The following is a 6,522-nucleotide window of genomic DNA, read 5'->3' as shown; positions in this document are numbered from 1 at the left end:
AGCATCAGGGAGATCAGAATCTTGTCTTATAGAGAATTCCAGCTCCTTAGCACAAGGCTTAGAGCAAGTATCTTGTAGAACCATCCTGAAGCATAATAGTAGAAAGAAGCATCTTTTAGATTTATTTTTCCTCTAGTTTTAAAAGCCCTTTTTCTTTACTTGTCCCACATGTTCAGAGGTGGCATATTTCTTCTTTTCAGGCCAGTATATATCCTGGTATAGGCTAATCTTTTCCAAAGCTAAATTCAAACCTTCCCTCTCCTCAGTGATCGTAGGGATGTGTCTGAACTTAGGGAAAATTGCAAAATATCTCTTGTGTGCTTCAAGTACAGCGTAGGTATAAGTTTCCACGACTTACCTGTGGAAATATGGAAGAGCAGTTGGATCAGGTTTCATCCATTCCTTCTGAGTTTTAAGTGTTCTAATCACCTAGGCCATTAATAAGGTTGTTGGCATGATCATCATGGTGGGTTTTAGCAACAAATGAACACCTAATGACTGAATTTCAATGAAACCTCATGACATAAGCTTGGGAAGTAGTGGCCATCTCTGAAACCCTGTTTAATGTGTCACAGATTCTGAATTTGACACCACAAGTCTAACTTCTCTCTAAGGAAAGAGATTTTTAGACATGTCTTTTCTGATAATACCATTGAGCAAGGAGGAGAAAAATTTCACTGCAGATGTAGTAATGTTAAAGCTGTAACTTTAGGAATTTTTTCAGGAGAACAAAAAGTCAAGTTACTGATTAGCTGCCCTTATTGACTAGTCTGTCAGATCTTCTGGCATGCCAATCAGAATTTTGCCTTTAAACTGGAGAAAGTAGTTCTTAGCAGCTTAGTTTTAGAATTATTCATGTCACAGAATGGTAACCAAATAATTTGTAGGTTGAGTAATTTTCATTCACTGATGTGCAGCAAATGAATGTAAAATTTGTTTTAATCATAACAGGGTTACTAAAGACATGTGGAATATGTGGCTGGAGTGTCAGTTTAAAATACTGTTTGCAAGTCAAATAATCTCATTTTCTCCATTGTTTTCATCTAGATTTCATGTTACATTGTATTGTTCAAAAGGAGGCATCAGTAATCATTCCAGTTTTTCTGCTATCATCATTGCATCCCCTGTGGCTTGATACTGCAAATCTTTATTATTGAATGTTCCTCATGTCAGTTCATCCATGCAGGACTGTAATTGGAAAGAGGAGAATCTGTGATGCTGCTGGGAGCTGTTCCTAAAGGAAGAGTAGCAAAACCTAGGAGTTCTCTGGGGTCTTAGACTGCAAGTCCCATAATACAGTCTGCCAAATGTGCATAGCAAAATTGCAAACTTAGGTGAATTTTCATCATCTGCACTGAAAAAAGAAATCTTTTTAGTCCTGTGGGCAGTATGGATGGGAAGATTAATTACAATGTACTGTAACTAAGTCCCCATATTCCCTAAACTTTTCTTTAAGTGGGTAGTTAAACATTGTTGTCAGAAGTCTGGCACAGTTCATGAGCAGGATTTCTTCTGTCATCCATTGATCAGTTGATAGCTTTTATGAGGGACTGCCAGGAGAGAAGGAAATCACTTGCTGTCTGTACAAAAGCACGTTGGCCCTGGTGCCTGGCCCATGCAGGCAGACATGGGAGAAGTGTGCCTGTACAGAGGGCTCAGGTGGAGCCTTTCTGTCATCTTCTCAGTGATAGTTTCTGTGTTTGGACACAGCTTTCTGTCAAGCCTTAAAATCAAACCAACTTTTTGGAATTCAGAGCTTGCTCAATCCAGAAAGATATGGTTCCAGTAACTCATGCAGCCTCTTTTAAACTTCTGGTGAAACCTTGACCATGTTTCCATCAATGGGAAGGTTTGAAGGCTGGAGGTTACCACTGCCTTGACCAGAATTAGATTTTTGCCTTGTGGATCTGTGCTTGGCTTATAATTAAATTTCCAGTTCTTTTTAAGGATGCTGAAAATGTGTGGTGCCCATTGACTTTCTGTAGGACCTCAATAGGATGTTCACATTTCAAAAGACAAATTTTTTATCTGCTAACTTCTGATAAGAATTTAAGAGCAATTTTAGACTTTTAATTTTGATCTTTTAGCTACTCCATTAATTTAAGGAAAGCAGTAGTACTTGTCCTACCTGTAGCAACTACTAAGCTACATAATAATATACATATACATATACATACTACTGAGCACATAGGAATCCCACATCCTTGCACTGCAGTCTAGCAATTTGCTGAAAGTGCAAATGTTCTCACTTACTGGTGAGCTGTTGGTTGTATTTCCTTAAATTTGCTGTATTATTCCCTGCTTTCTCTTTTTGATCTTGCTGTTAATAAAAAGCTCAATATAAAAATAAAATGGTGAAAATCAGAACTGATGTGTGAGTATGACTTTCAAGATGTTATTTTGCCTTTCTTTTTAAAGAGAGGTAATATTTGCTGAGTGTAAGCAGTATGTATGGCTCTGTGGGTGTGCATACCAGTGCATTTTTCTGAGTCATTTTGCAATAAACTACATGATCATACTTTATCTTTTTTGATCCCAGAATCTTAACACCACCTTCCAGCCAGTGACCCTGTAATGAATGTTGCATTTACATTACCAAATCTCATCACCATATGTCTGTGAGTGCTGTGGGGCTCAGATCAGTTGAAGACTGCTGTAGTTAGGTCTGTGAAATAAAATACAAATCCTATTCATAGGTGAGGTATTTCTACAAAGATTATCTTTAACACTATGGATGCTAAGGAGAAACTAATTTGAACTGGGTTTTTCATAAGGAAAATAGTTTGTTAAATACTGACAGAGAGACTAAGTAAACTGCCTGAGCTTTATTTTGTAAATGTACATACAACAAACACAGGATGATAGCTGTACAAGTTAAGAGATTGTTACTAACTGCCAGGGTGCGTTTTTTTCAGTAAAGTTATCCATGTGCTTTGAGGAGATAGTTAAGATTGTTTTTCCTCAGAATGATTAATGACAAAGGGCATAGAACCAGACACCCAGGCTGAATTTGAGGATAAGTCATTCAGACACAAATACCAAGTAAATCCAATTATTTTCATTGTTCTCTGAAATGATGGTTTAGTATATAGCCCAGCTGTGACAGATTTTTGGACTACCATACATAGTGTCATTTTTAATGCCTTATGGATTTCCTTTCTGATTTAGTGATAATTTTTCATATCTTAAGAAGACTTAGTGAAGAAGATTTAAATCTAGAAACAACTTCATACCTTTATAAATTTCTGTATGTTACATATGGGTATATATTTGCTCACCTGAAGAGAGGTATGACAAAGAACCATTTTTGTATATAGTTTATCAATTTTACTGAAAACAATTATTCACTGTAAAAAAAGCTTTTACTACGGGGTGATTTATTATTTATTCACCAAAATTTTGACACATGAAGTTTGAAAGATTTCAGAGGATGACATTTCCACCATCATCTTTGGAAGACTCCTGATAATCAAAGAGGAACATTAATATGAGCTTTTTCCTTGATTCACAGCCTACTGTCAATGTGCCCCTTTTATTTTAAACTCTGTAAGGAAAGAAATTATTTGAATCTACTGATCTTTTGTTCCTCTATCCATTCATGTGCTTGTCTAACAGTCCTCTAATAATTTCTGAACTGGCAGCCAATTTTAACCATATTTGACTGAGGATTAGAGGTCTCAAAACTATTAAGGTCTTATGCACTTCATGAAAATTGATACTAAAGGAGAGAGACTCAAGTCAGTGCCCCAGTGAGCAAAGCTCACTCACAGCTTGCCACAAGGAATCTGCTTAACCGAGTGCAAGTTCATTCTGCTAAAGTTAAACAAATGAACATATACTAGCTACATCAAGCCTTAATTTTGTAGTGAAAAGCGGCATTGGGTTTTAAAGATTCTATAACAAAAGTTTTTCTTGTGCTTTTTGCTTTTGGCCCTGCCTTGACTTTTCATCTTGGCAACTGAATTTTGCTTCTTCAGCAGGAAGCTGTGAACAGCTTTTTAAAAGTGCACTTGAAACAATATCTACTGAATTTCAGATGCTTTCAAAGTAGCAGCTTGTATGTCAAGCTCACAGTTCACGTGTTACTATCAGTTAATATTCTGTGAATCGTTATGAGGAATCCTGAGATGCTATGGTTTGGTTCACTTCCATTTTAGATTGATCATTAAAACTTTTTTTGGATGACTGATACGATTTTTTCAGAGAGATTAATGAAATCCCTTCTGGTAATGTGATAGAGTAATTAAGGTTTGTTACTATGATAAAATGTATTGCTTTAGATATTTTCAACATAGTTTAATTTCTTTTCTTGCCAGAAAAACCTCTTATTTTCACAGCATCTGCCACTTTTAATCCATAAAAGTGCATGGCAGTATAGCTTGGAGTACATCCTTACTCAGGCTGAAGTTCCACTCATTTAGGATTAAAACTTTATTCTTAATTATAATGGTTTTAAACTAGATTAGTCCTCAGTGGGAATACAGACATAAATATTTTATTTAATCTCTTTACTAGATCATGTAGTCTGTCAAAGCTGAAATATCTAAGAGATCTCACTCACGATGGGTGCAAGCCTCCTACGTGCCGTGGGAATGCAGTATTTCTCACCCTGTATTCAAAGGCTTCCAGGCTGGTACCCTGGTACCACAGGTGAAAATTTATAGCCACCTGGCACCAGAATCACTGTCCTGCTATCTTGCTTGGCTTCCTAGACTTTGACACATCACCTCTCCATTGGAGACCTATATAGGAGTTCCTCTTTTTAGTCTTCCAGGTCAAGGGGCTACAGAAATAGTCCATTGACAATTCTTTCTCTTGCTTCTCTGAGAAGCTGTGCTACCATTTCTGCAAGTGACTCCTCTGTCTGTTTTTTGCATTGGTGCACTTGGTGATATAACCACAAACACTTTTCATTTCTTTCCACTGACATCCCAGATCCAAGAAGGGCATAGTCTATCAAGCTCTCCTCAGTTAACTTCTCAGGTATCCAGGAGTTTCCTGTAAAGAAACTGAAATTCACCCAGTACATTCATGCTGGATTCATACATCACACCGAGGACTGTGATGCCTGGCCCACTGACCATCTTACCCTTACCATCTGGTGCAGGATGGTAACATCCATGTTTTACTGTCCTCTGAAACAGACTGCTCACATTCATAGTGTATGAGTTTTCTGAGCTTCACAGGGTGGCCTTACAAGTTGAAATTTTTTATGTGTTTTTCCAATCAAAGTTGGATGAAACACATAGGTTGTGTTTCAGTCTTCTAGAGTGGACATTTCATTATATGATTCTTAAGGTATATGCTGCTGACTGTGGGATATGACAGAAAGGAATGTGGGTTTAGTTGCAATGGTTTTGGAGTACCACACTGAGCAGGACCCAGAGAGTGTAGGCTGGTCTGTATTATCCTTTGGGAAAAGTTGCTAGTGAGCTATCCACAGAGTTGCCCTCATGCTTTGATGTGAACTGAGCTAGCTCATTTCCTTCAAAGGAAAACTGTAGAGTAAGGTAGCCAGGTAACCTCTGCCTGGGAGGTTGTCAAGGAGCTAAGCACAATGTGGATGTGTCCACTGAGGTCCTGGTGGGGTGGAGTTCAACTGCTGAAAGATATGATGTGATACTAGGGTATTGCAGGATCCAAACCAGAATACCCAGCTCCTAGAGCAGTTTTCTGGAGTTGCTAGTGCTTCCAATGTAAATCACCAGGTTTCACCAGGTCTGGAAATTATGACCTTTGCTGTTTTCATGGCCTTGATCATGAGCCTACCCACAAGGAAAATAAGACTTAGGGCAGCACAAGAAACTTAAAGAACATTTTCCTTAGCTTGATATAACTTTTTAAAAATATTACTTTGCTTTATAATCATCCCTTTGGGTCATTTCACACTTCCAGTTTTGCAGTTTGTAATATTGTACTGAGCTGCCTTCACTATTGATTTAAAACAAAATTCAGTTCATGTTTCTCATCATTGTTGAATTAAACTATTGTTTTGGGTGGTAGAAATAGGCTTTCATTTGGTATTTGGATGCTTCTGGATAGTAAAATGTTTTCAGTCATCTCCAAGCACAGGACTCATGACTAAGCATCATACCAGGGTCTGAGTCATAAAGGGCTATAAGTAACATCTGAATTCATACGTAGTACCTTGGAAACATTTCCAAAGTTTTGTCTTGAAGCTTTCTCAGCTGTAGGTGCATTAATATGTTCTCACCGTGGGACTAGTGAAAACTGGGTGCTTTTTCTAGGGCTTTCTTCTTTGAGAAGAATATAGAAGGCATAGTTTATGAGTTTGTTATCTTTCCTTGCCTTCACAGTGTGTGCCAATGTTGATATTTCAGTGCAAATAAGGATTGCACTTGAAAACAACATTCCCAATTGTCCCTACTGACTGTTCTTTGCTTCTCGTTGTGGGATGGTTTTGGCACATATGTGCTTGATGCCTGTGGGTGAAACTAAATTGGAGTATAGACTCCCAGAGCTCATCTAATGGACTCCACCACAATAAGGCATTTAGTCTAT

The sequence above is a fragment of the Pseudopodoces humilis genome, chromosome 1, assembly GCF_049639895.1.
Source record: "Pseudopodoces humilis isolate 2021_Gansu_Grassland_sample_001 chromosome 1, ASM4963989v1, whole genome shotgun sequence".
In the NCBI taxonomy this organism is placed as follows: domain Eukaryota; kingdom Metazoa; phylum Chordata; class Aves; order Passeriformes; family Paridae; genus Pseudopodoces; species Pseudopodoces humilis.
This window is presented reverse-complemented; position numbering follows the sequence as displayed.